The sequence below is a fragment of the Cupressus sempervirens genome, chromosome 3, assembly GCF_028749045.1.
Source record: "Cupressus sempervirens isolate cs-2001-9-10 chromosome 3, ASM2874904v1, whole genome shotgun sequence".
NCBI classification, from domain to species: Eukaryota; Viridiplantae; Streptophyta; class Pinopsida; order Cupressales; family Cupressaceae; genus Cupressus; species Cupressus sempervirens.
Genome location: NC_143120.1, coordinates 34,334,223 through 34,348,101, shown reverse-complemented (window position 1 = coordinate 34,348,101; position 13,879 = coordinate 34,334,223).

The following is a 13,879-nucleotide window of genomic DNA, read 5'->3' as shown; positions in this document are numbered from 1 at the left end:
CATATACATGTAAGAACATATAAAGAGTATGACCTAAAGAATGCATGTTACAACATTTAATTACTAAAAGTTAATACACGCAAGAACATAACGATTATATACAAACATAAAGAATGTATCATATAAGAACATTTAAAGATTATATGTACATAAATACATAACAACATTAACAATCATATGTAAGAAAACATAAACAATGTACATATAAATACATACAAATACTAAAGGGGTTGTCTTAAGGGGAGGTCCTAAGAGACCTGGTCTTAAATGAGATATCCATGTCGAATTTAAATAAAAATAACAATACATGTCTAATTTTGCATATCCAAGACAAATGATCCAATGTACAAAAATTTATAAAGCAAATATCCTGTCAATATTAAATATGAAAGTATAAGAGCTATACAGGCATAACTCAACTAGAGCTCCATAATAAGTACATAGGTAAACTAGAGCTCCACAAACAATGAATTGTTAGGATAATCTCTACTTTTTATTATCTCTAGAAGTTTTTCATGTTCTTCAATAGGGAATTTCCACTTTTGATTTCCACGACGTCCTTTTCTTTGTATTGTTTCAAATTGTAATTTGGCTGCTATAACATGGTTACTGTAGTGTAAAACCTTTTCTCCAGGCTTGTATTCAATAAATTCAACACCACTATCTATTACCCTTGTTTGTTGATAATATGTTCCTTCAATAACAACTGATCCAATTGGATATGATTGTTCATTAGCATCTATAGTTCCTTCTAGCAACTTGTGTTTTGCTTTTGTGCATCTTAAAAGATAATAGTCCACATTTTCCACATTATCTGGTAAGGCTTGAACTGCAAAAATATCTCTTGCATGTATATAAAAAGATAAATATAAATTAATTTTAAAATAAATATACATGTATATTAATTTATATATATGTATATATGCACACAAACCTGCCATAACTAAATCAGAAATGTGCTCATAATTAGCTGAATATATAGGATCATGAATGTCAATGTCAATGTAAACATCTTCAAAAAGAGGCTTTCTAACTATCTCCTTCAAATCCCAATGTGAAACATATCCATTCCCAATATTTTCACATGCACTCACTAGATTGTCCTTAATGCAGTCATCACAAAAACATGTTTTCTCTCTTACTTTAGTTACTGGAGGTTTATGGTTTCCTATAGTCATCACTTGATGTAAACTTCTAATTCCAGGAATCGTTTGACAATTGTAAGGATTAGATCGATCTATATCTATTACAAATACAAAAAATAATTGTCATATTTCAAAATAAATATTTAATTAAAAAATCAACTTGATTTGAAAAATACATTAAAAATAAATATAACTTAGTTCACCTTTTACCTCTTAAAAGTAATGCTTACTGTATTCAGTATCTTGAGTAGCAAAATGAACTTTGCACCATTCAACAATTTGATTTGCGCTCTCTATCCTATTCCCTGTATGTACATACAATATGCATGTATATATAAAATTTAAAATACATGCTACTAGAGTATTAAACATGCACATTTTAAAAATCCATATATTTACTTGCAAGTTCATGTTGTCGAAGCGCACATTTTATACATGCTCCTGCTCCATCATGCTCCCCTTTTTCGTGTCCACTTTCAAAGAAATTCCATAAAAACCTAACATTGGTTCTAGCATGTTGCATTGCTAACCAATTAAATGCTTTTGCAAATTTGAATTGTCCTGTGAACATGAAACATGATAAGTATCTACAATTATCTATGTACATATGTCAAATAGAAATAGACATGTCCAAATAAATATAAGTTAAAATAAAGTTAAATAAATGTGTAACTATTTTGTGTATACTAACCTGCACATCCATCAGACCAAATCCAATGCTCTGAAACATTTATTCCACGATTTTTGAGATCTTCAAAGAACATTGCAAAACAATGAGCCACATAACTCCTGTCATGAACTCTATCATCACTAATATAGAAATGAACCTCTTTGATAATGATGCATTCATTTTCATCCAATCTTTCTATCTTATCCACCTCAAATTGTGCATGTCTATAGGTCACTTGCACAAATATTGCAACTTGTTTAGAATGATAATATTGGCTTTGGAGCTCTGTATGAGGTGCAAATGTATAATTGTCAGAAAAATCTACAACTGAAAGTATACAACCAGGTGGAAAACAATTTTTGGAATCACGAAATTGTTTAGCTTACCATCGTGCACCATGACAATGTTGGATATGTGGATATATCAATGGACAAAACTTGGCCATGAACTCATCATAATGCAATTCACTCTCCTTCAATACAATTGTTTTGGATTCATCTCCTCTATTATTTTGGTATGTCTCATATTCATATCTCATCCATGAAACTGGTGTGGATTCATTAATATTCTCAACTTGCATAATTTAAAAAAATTTGTGTAAATCTACACAATCTTCACACTAATTTTTGATGCATTGCACTTTGAATTCATCTGAATCTTCTAATTTATCACATAATATGGACCTCACAAATTGTGTTGTACTGCTAGGGATGACCAAATTAGGATCAAGTATTGTCATAACTTTTTTAAATGATTGCAAGTGTAGACCAAATTCAACATGATTTCTACAACAACAAGTTTCACTCATCTTATTTATGCGTACAAAGGAAGGACGTAAACTCTCAAACATTCTCTGACATATTTTGACATTTGAAAATTCTTGTTTGAATGCTTCAAAAAGTTCACTTTTAGTTATATCTATGAAATGTTTTGGATGTTCAATTTTGGCCCCTATTTCTTGATCTTTAATTTGTATAATATCATGCCTATTGGAAGAAACACGAGAATGTGTGGTCCAAAATTCAATAACTTGTCTTTTTACTTCTTCAAAAATCCTATCTTTTCGAGGAACTCTACAAATATTTACCTAGTTATTCTCAATGTTATCATCTAGCATACTTCTCCTCTTGATGTATCTCTGGACAGTTCTTCTAGATATATGCAGTACATCAGAAATTGCACGTACCTATTTTCTATGTGTCAATTTTCTACTAGATATCGTAGTCATCAATGCTCTGCACGCATTACTCAAATCAACTCCTCGAGTTGTGTTGTCAATTTTGTTATAAGCATTTTGCAAGTTTTCAACTATTGTTTTATTAATATTATGGGCATGGCTTTTCCTGTTATCAACACCCAACAACTCTAAAACAGGTCTCATGTCTTTTCTCTTAAATAACTTGACAAATAATTGTGCCTGTCCAAATATACTTTTATCCTTGAAATATTCATCCCACATGTTCTGACAATGCTTTTTGATAGTGTTATCATTTATCATATCTTTAGATGGAATTTGGTTAAAAAGTAGTTCTTCATCCAAATTCATCAAATTTTTTATGCTTTCTAATTTGTCTCTATCAATAGAACTGTTAGTTTCTTCCTCTTCATTACTTTCATTTTCTTCATGAATCTCATCATGTTCAGGAATTTCAGTAGGTTGGTTTTGATCATGTTTTGTATGGCCTTTCATTTTGTCATCTCCTTTTCTATCATATTTCCTTGATCTTTTCTTTTTACTACCCATTGAATATTTCAATCTATAGAAAGAAAAATAAAAAAATTTAGATTTCACTAAATATTAGCTAGTGGTTCAATATATAATACATAAAAATAAAAATTATTAGAGGAGAAAAAAAACACCTTCAAAATATTCGATCCTTTGCAATATTGATTAAATCTGCAGAATAGTTGTTGAAAATTGCTTCAAAATTAATTGTCTTTTGAAAACCCTCTTCCAATTTTCACTGCCCTGTATATTTAATTTTTTTAAAAAGAAAAAACTATTTTTTTTAATATCAAATAGTTACATTAACCGCTAGCAGTTTACTCTGTCGACAGGTGTTTCGGCCAGAACCGTTTCGGCCGAAACAGTCTATGTGGTAGCCTATATGGCAGCCAAACAAGTAAAAATTAGAACTTCTGTAAACCTCTCACTTTGAAGAACAATTTGACATACTAAATTGAAGTTTTTTTTAAAACTAAAAATATACTTTTGTAGTTCTCGGAGTCACGATTATGATCATATAATTTTTTTTAAAATTTTGATTATGAATAATATGTTATAATTTGAAAATATTACAAGTAGGTATCTTAAGATTCAAGAAGATGTCTATTCAAAAATAAGAAAAAATAGTAAATCATGTTAAAAAATTAATTTTTTTTTATGCTACACTAGAGGAGAGAGTCTTCTTCAAGAACATGTAATTTGTTTTAAAAAATATGTAGATTAGATGGAAAAAGTTTGACGGGAGAAAAAAACTGTCTATTTCTGATAACTTTGACTTTGACTAGTTATAACTTCAAAAATATTAGCCAAATTTCAATTTTTCTTTTTCGGTGCACTAGGTATACATGTTAACTCTAACATATTCCAAAATCAAACCAAAATATGAATATTTACATATATTTGTTTGACGGGAAAAAAACTCTATATTTTTAGTATTTATAAAAAATTTAAAAATAAACTTTAAAAATTCAAAAATAAATAAAATTTTCACTCAATTTATTTAAAAAAAATTATAGACATAAACTTCATCCAATTTTACACATTTCATTAGTTTACATCATCTTCAAATTCTAAGCACAAATGCCACTTTTATTTTATTAAAGTTGAAGACTTTAAATTCTGATATCACTTCTCCTTTATAAAAGGTGACACAGGTTTGTGCTTTTACCCAAAAAACACTAGATTTGTTCTGTCAAACCCTCATTCTTTCTTCTCTCCAAATACCAAACAAGCTACAATAGATCTGGTTGTGATACTATGAAGGATTTGAGCAAATATACAAACCAAATCCACAAACCCTCGAATACCTGCATGCAGGAAACCTGTCATGGAGAAGAAAAAGATAAGAAGAAGCAAAGGGTTTGCTCTAATAACACAAAAATTGTATATTCAGATTTAGAAAAGATTAATGAAATACAAAGAGATCAATCCTTATAAAAGGAGATCGAAACTCGAAAAGGGTAACCTAATAAGTTACTAAAGGTAACTTAAAGGTGAAAGCTATTTAATAATTACTAATTAATTATTTAATAGAGAAAGCTAAAAAATGCATAAAGAAAAATCCTTAAAGAAGGGAGAAAAGGTAATTTAATAAATGAAATTAAATTAACCTTTTTCTCTAATAGGCCTCACACCTAATGGTCTAAATATCACACATGAGGTTGTGAAGGTTACACCTCATGCTCTCCCTCATATCCTCTATAGTAGGTACTGAAGGACTCAGTGGTCATGCAGGTGGGGGTGGAGGTGGAGGTGGAGATGGAAGGGGTAGAGGTGGGGGTGGGGAGGGGGATGGGGTGGTGGTGGGTCCATCAAATATAATCTATATATATGTTTAAACAACATAAAAAATCACAATATTACTATTTAATAAAATAAATCTAAAATATCAATTATATAAATGCACATCTTTAAAACCATATCAATTATGTAAATAAAGTTAAACACTTAAGTAAACTTTAATGTTAAGGGTAATTGAACATTGCACCAAATTTAAGGCTAATCATAAAATAATACTCCAAAAAACTATTAATAAATCAACTTAAATGTGAATTCTAAAAAATATATTATATTTAAGTTTAGGATTATGCCTTAGGAAATTTATGGTTAAGGTTCAATATTAAAACAATTAGGATTGAACATATAAATAAGATTGTGGTTTGGGTTACGATTTAGGGTTATCCATTTAGAATTATGGTAGAGTAATTAGCATTATGATTGAGGCACAAATATAATATTTAGGATTAGCATTATAATTGGGCACAAAATATAAGAGTACTTAGCATTTATGATTGGGATTAAAATTAGAATATGTGTTTAAAAATTAGGATTAAAATTAGTGTTTACAAATTTTAGGATCACATGGTAGCTTTAAGGATTACGATTTTTAATTATGGTTAAGATTGGGATAATTTAGTGTTTAGTAATTTAAATTTTAGCATTTAGGGCAAGTATTGAGCAATTAGGATCTACCATTTATAATCATGGTTTGGCATTTAGAATTAGGGCAAGGGTAAAGATTATGGTATGGGTTTACATCAAATTAAATTAGAAATATGATTGGGATGATGGTATGCATTTTCTAGGAAATTTAATATGATTGTTTAACATTTATATTTAAATGTTTAGGATTATACTTTAGCATTTAGGACTAAGGTTTAATATTAAAATAATTAGGATTTAACATAAATAAGATTATGGCTTGGGTTAGGATTTAGGTTTATCCATTTAGAATTAGGGTAGAGTAATTAACATTATGATTGGGGCACAAAATATACCATAAATTAATTTAATTACCATAAAGCTTAATATACCATAAGGTTTAATATCAAAACAATTAGGATTTAACATAAATGTGAATTCTAAAAATATCTTATATTTATTTTTAGGATTATGCCTAAGAAAATTTACGATTAAGGTTCAATATTAAAATAATTAGGATTGAACATATAAATAAGATTGTAGTTTGGGTTAGGATTTAGAGTTATCCATTTAGAATAAGGGTAGAGTAATTAGCATTACGATTGAGGCACAAAATATAAGATTTAGGATTAGCATTATGATTGGGGCACAAAATATAAGAGTAATTAGAATTATGATTGGGATTAAAATTAGAATGAGTGTTTAAAAATTAGGATTAAAATTAGGTTTACAAATTTTAGGATCAAATGCTAGCTTTAGGGATTACAATTTTTAATTATGGTTAAGATTGGGATAATTTAGTGTTTAGTAATTTAGATTTTAGTGTCTAGGGCAATTAGTGAGCAATTAGGGTCTACCATTTATAATCATAGTTTGGCATTTAGAATTAGGGCTAGGGTAAAGATTATGGTATGAGTTTACACCATTAAATTAAAAATATGATTAGGATTGTGGTATGTATTTTCTAGGAAATTTAATATGATTGTTTAACATTTATATTTAAATATTTAGGATTATGCTTTAGCATTTACAATTAATGTTCAATATTAAAACAACTAGGATTTAACATAAATAAGATTGTGGTTTGGGTTAAGATTTAGGGTTATCCATTTAAAATTAGGGTAGAGTAAATTTTAACATTAAATGATTGGGGCACAAAAAATAAGATTTAGGATTACGACTACTATTTAAAGACTTATGATGTTTAAGATTAGGTATTAGAATTTAGAATTATGGTTTAGGTTTAGATTTAGGATTGATGGATCATAATTTAAGATTATATAGTTTAACAGTTATAATTCTAGTATTTAAAAATTAAGATTAGAATTAGCGTTTAAATTTTAGGATCACATGCTAGCTTCAAGGATTATGATTTTTAATTATGTTTAGGATTAAGATTACTTTCCATTATGGCTACTATTATGGTTACCTAGCTAGGGGTCATGTGTTAGGTTACAGATTTGAAGTTACAATTATAATTAGGGTTTAACATTTAGGATTAAGTTTATTAATGATTAGGGTTAGGTTTCTCAATTTTAATTATATAATGGTTAAAATTTTAGTCAGTGTTAGGGTTATGCTTAGAATTATGGTGAGAGTGAGATTTTATGTCAAGGTTAATACTATGTTTACAGTTAGTTGTGTAGTTTTATAAAAAAAAGATATGGTCATTAAATTATTGAAAATTTTGTTGTAAAATTTATCTAACTAAATAATGAAATGATAAATGGATATGATGGTCCACATAATTTGGAGAAGGGGATTTAAAATTACATTTGATTTGGAATGGAAACATTACTTATTGAAAATCACAAATAGAATTTAAGAACTCGTATATGTTTAAATGTCATGATTAGGGCTAAGGTTGTGTTAAGTATAAATGATTATGTATGATTGCTTAGGATTAGAGATTTCATTTTAATGTTAGGATTAAAGAGTTGAGCTTATGATTAGAGTTACATGAATCTATGGTTTAGAGTTAAAATTATGGTTTTAAGGTAAGGGAGCACATTAAATATTTAGTTTTATGTTTATGGTTTAGATTAAATTATTGTATAGTTATGGTGAGGTTGAGGTTAGACTTAGGAATATAGTTAGTTTTACTTTTTTTGTTATATGGTTTACTAACTAATTTATAATTAATTACTATTTAGTCGTTCAAAATAAATCTAAAACATCAATGCAATTACATGTTTGAACAATCTAATTTACATCTATCTAATCATTCAACATTGTAATTTTTATTAAATAAATCAAAACATCTAAAATAATAATTTTTAAATGAACATCTACAAAAAAAATAAAATGAACAAATATGAAACTATTTAAATGAATAGATACAATAATCTAAAGATAAAACTGTTAACAATGGAAATTTATAATCTTACATATTAAAAGTGAAAATAATAATAAATTGACAAAATTATAAAGCATAAAATGAAAACAATGAAATAAAATACTAGAAAACAAAGTAAAATACCTAGTACACTGAAAAAAGCAACAAGGGGTCAGTAGAAATCCAAAAGTGGGCTCCCATTTTTATGCGTAAATTGGGTTCCTATTTTAGACACCAGTGAAAATGACTAAACCCCCCCCCCCCCCCCCCCCCCAAAAAAAAAAAAATTGGGTTTTATAGTTTTTCAAAATCGAGTACCTGATTTGTAAAACATGCTTTAGGTACTTGATCCATATTCAAAAATTGGGTACCCAATTTTAAATAATGGATCAGACACTTGAACCATAATGGGTACCTAATTTGTTAAAATTGAGTACCCATTTCAGGAAAGCTCTCATTTCATGAAATTGTGACCTAACTATATTCACCCTCCATAGAAAAAATCAAGGACGCCAAACAAGCCAATTTTAGAATCTTCAACATCGGCCACTCTTTCTTTTTCTCTATTATGGAAAAATTTTGGGCTCATAATGTTGCCCAAAACATACAAATTTAAGGTCACCACCAAACTTTGAAGAAGAAAGCTCAACCTTGTATGCCTTGCATTATCCCTAAACCGAGAGTATAAGGCTCAAGAAAGAAAATGTTATTAACATGTACAAAATACAAAGTTGAAGTAACATAAATAAATAATTTGTTCATGGAAAAGAAATGACATGTACCATTTATAGGCAAGAAAAATATTTCTAAGGTGTTCAAAATAGTGATGAAAACTTTTTGCGAAGAAATATTTAGAATGTTTTAATTTTTAGTTTGTTCCACCTACATTATTTTGAGGCTAAGAGAGACAAGTGGTGGTGTGGGATAAGAGCTAGGATAGACCTGTCATATTTTAGCTAGATGTTACATGGCCCTAATAGTAGTTTTGTGGTGGGTAGATGAGGTGTCTAGGAAGCAACTTTGTGTCAAAGGCATTAGTTGTACCAGCATCTCACTATCTAAAAATATTTTTTTGGTGAAACATTTATTTCAAGCATGAAATAGTGTTTTCTTTATGGTATAAGACAATTTATCAACATACTGACTATTTTCTATCAGTGGACGATGGCCACAGTGAAAATCCTATTGGCTTGATAAGTTGATTCAACTATCTAAACATACATGTTAGTTGCAACTTTTATGGTATGCCAAAAGTAGTTTTTCATCGAGGTGCAGTGGATGGATTCATGCTTAACTAATTTTAGTGTTTTAACATCACTCTACTAGCATTTATGTTCATGCTAGCATTGGATGTGGTGAGTGCTTTCCAAAAAAGAGCAAGTGGGATCCTTGGAAAAGTCCTCTTCCTAATGGCTCACTAATTAGTTAGTACTATCCTCCTTCGAGCTTAATGTTTGTGTATTCTTAGGCTACTTTATTAATTATCTAACATCCCAAAAAAGTTAATTTGGTACATTAAATTATTATTTTAAATAATAATGTCTATTCAAATAAGTTTAGATATGATTTATATTGTTTATTATTTTCTTATATTTGGAAGGGGTATGCGTCATATTTATTACTTTTATATTTTGAGGGGATATGTACATCTTTGAAGATAAAATGAATTAGTTGTGGTACTTTAGTATAATAGATATTTTGTCAAGCTATAAAGGTCAATTCAATATTTGTTAGTTTGTTTCTCCCTCCCTCCCTCTTACCTTCATCTCTAAACACATCTTCATATATATATATATATATACATGCACACATATAAATATACTTATACATACATGCATACATATACATATAAATATACATATACATGTGTGTGTGTGTGTGTGTAAATACCACTTCCTATCTCTATCTTTATCTCCATCTCCATTTTCATTTTCATATTTGTCTCCATCTTTGTCTTCCTCTCACTAGTAAATTTGAACTCAATTTTTGACCAATTTTGGTCAAAATTTTGACCAAGATGTTCATCAAAGTTTTTCTCATCAAAATTTTGACTAATACATTTGTTGAAATTTTTAAATTTTTGGTAGTCCTAATTTGTCAATGTTGGTCAAAATTTTGACCAATCCATTCGTTGAAATTTTTTGGTCGGTCAATATTTTGACCAATCCATTCGTCAATTTTTTTTTGATTGGTGGAAATTTCAACCAATGCTTGGTAGAAAACTAATAGGCATTGGTCAAAATTTTCACCAATGTTTGGTCAAATTTTTTTTGCATTGGTGGAAATTTCCACCATGGTTGGTCGTATTTTTTTTAGTTGGTGGAAATTTCGACCAATGCTTGGTAGAAAACTAACAAGCATTGGTCAAAATTTCCACCAATGTTTGGTCAAATTTTTTTTTATGTTGTATCAAGCAATTTCTTCTTATCCAAGCCATTTAATTTGTAACCTTTTAAATCTCTACAAAGATAAAGTTAGAGCAAAAAAAAATTTCTTTTCAAAGGTGTCCTCTAATTGTAAAGTGTCCATTCCATTATTTGTTCAACAAACAAGACATATCTAGTTCAATAGATAATGGAATGGATACTTTACAATCAGAGGACACCTTTGACAAGAAAAATCATCCTACTCCAACTTTACCTTTGCTTGGATAAGAAACAATTGCTTGATACAACATGGAACAAATGGACATTTATGCATAGGGCACCATCAACTATGTGAGTGATGTAGATGCAACCAAAATTTTTGGGGTCAAAGCCACCAATTAATATAAGATTTCTAATCTCTACAAGGTCGACATTGTGGTTGTAAGGGTTATGGAGAGGGCACTTCATTGTCCACTTCATCACTGATTAACTTGCACCACAGACCGACAGTCTTCATCTTTGTTGTGGGCTCCTATCTCCTATGTGAGTGCTGATGTAGAAGCCTAAGTAGAAAAAATAAGTGAAAGCATGTTGAGTAAGGTTTCTAATCTCAACTTGGTCAACATTGTTTATTTAAAAGCTATGGATTGGGCAATTCTTCAATGTCCAATTAGGGGTAGCATTGCATCCTCTTTAACTGGTACATGTACAACCCTAGGAGGAAATAGGTTGTTGGCTACTTCTTCTAGCCTTACACTTTCTTCTTTGTAGGTTTTTCTTAAACACAGCTCTACATTCATCCCTAGTTTCAAGCGATTTGGCAATGCATCTATTTGCTGCAAAAAACAATACCCATTTCTTGTTTTAGTTTCTAATAAGTCTTGCTCAACTCTTTCATTTGGAGAGAAGGTTTTCATCATGGCAGCAACACATAAAACATCTCAAGGTAAAACTAAAGATAAAAATGAGTACAAGCATACGGTTGACTTACCTCAAACAAGCTTCACCCTTAGAGCCAATTCAACAGAACATGAACTAGAAATATAGAAGTTGTGGGATGAGACATATATATTAAATAGGGTTGCAAACAAGAACACAGGGGATATTTTTACTCTTCATGATGGTCCCCCTTATGCCAATGGAAATTTGCATATTGGGCATGCGTTGAACAAGATACTGAAAGATTTTATCTACAAATATAAGCTACTTGAAGGGTATAAGGTGCACTATGTGCCTGGTCCCCCTATTTGACACTTGCTCAAGATTATATATGAAGCTACACAGATTGAAGTATTTGGGGAAAAAAAAATTGAGGGCTACATTTATAGAGACCAAAAATCTGTTCATTGGAGTTCGTCATCTGGCATGGCTTTGGCTGAGGCTAAGTTGGAGTATCCAGAGGGACACATATCAAGAAGTGTTTATGTTATTTTCAAAGTGGTTAATGTAGCAGACACATCTCCTAATTTTCTTAAGGGACTTCTACCCAGTTTGGTTTGGCTATCTATACTACAATCCTATGGACAATTCCTACAAATTGTAATGTCCCCTTTTTATGTTTCTTGGACACTACATGAGCTATTGCAATATTATAGCTAATTCTATTGATTTATGAATGCTGAGAAATGAAGGTATATATGACTGGTAATTCCAAATGTTAATATGGATAAAATGACCTAATGAATTAATATGCAAGTGTGGGTGTAATATGCAATTAATGCAACAAGTGTAATTATCCTTGGATTAATTATACTTTTTGGTAAGCCAAGCACAAGAACCAGAGAAATCACAAATACAGTATTTGATAAAATATCTAGTCGAAACTAAAGCCACTGCATGGCTGCGACATTATGGAAACTAGGTCTAGAAAATTCATTAATCAAATGTAGATTTGTATCCATGAATCGAGATTATTGGTCAAAACTTCTAATTATGGCTGCCCTGGAGATTGATTCTGCAAAATGTTGTATGACAGGACCCTTGCAAACTTGAATCAACCTAACAAGTTCTCTAGAAGTCACAACGTAATATTTCTGCATGGAATGGAAGGAAGCATATTTAGAAAATTTTCTTTTGCTAGAATTAGCTTTCTGATAAACATGAATATCAAACTATTTCCTCTTTGGTTTCTACCATAATATTTTCCAAGATTTTGAAGATTCGAATATGATAGAGTGTACCTGATACCATATACGAATTGTAAATATGGGTATAAACACAATGAAGACCTGCCAAGAAACTTGAGACATGACTGCTACTATTCCCAAAAGCTATATGATTGAGAAAGCTAAAATTCCTAGCTGAAAAGGAATAATTTGATCCACTTTACTCTAATATGTTGATGCCTCCCAAAGACCATAGAGAGTTTATAACTTGTGTTGTAGCTTCAAACAGTCACTCTTTGCAATGAAAAAGAACTAAAAAAATAAAATCTACTAACCCGATTTAGTATACGTCCAGTTGGAGTTGTGAAAAATAAATCACAAACCTAAACACAATTTACCAACCCTAAAAATTTTGCTCGGCACCTTAAGAAACCGAGTGACAGGAGAGTGTCGAGTGAGCTCGGCAAATGAAGAACAACTTGGCACCAAAGAATGCCGAGTGGGCTCGGTAGTATGGATGCCGAGTGAACTTGGTAGCCACATGAAGGTGGAGCTCAGTAGAAGAAGGCATCAAGTGAACTTGATAGCCACTATAGAGTAGAGCTCAATAGAAGATGATACCGAGTGAGCTCGATAAAAACTATAAAGTTAAAAACTCAAATAAAGAGCAAACTGAGTGACAAACTTCCAACGTGAATGTTACCACCATTAAAACTAGAGAACCCAAGGCTTAAAATATTCAACAATAAACTTCACAAATGCAATGAATAAAGAGCAATGGATTCAAGTGTGTCTTCTTGCTTGGTATTCAACTTTGATTAAAACTATTACAAAATCTGGGAGCATTCGGCTACAACTAGAAAACCCTAAAACTTTAAATCTTCAAACTTCAAAAAACTTTAAACTTTAAACTTGCAACTCTAATGGCTGCATACAATAGTGCCTGGAGCAATCACTATTTCACAGGTTGAACTCAACAAACAATAAACTTACAGAATGACAGGTAGAAACACATGCAACTATAGGCACGACAATGATTCCTTTTGTCTCTACAATGACTGATCTGCTGATCACTTCCTTTCCTCTTTTTGTGCTTTGCAACTCTCTGATC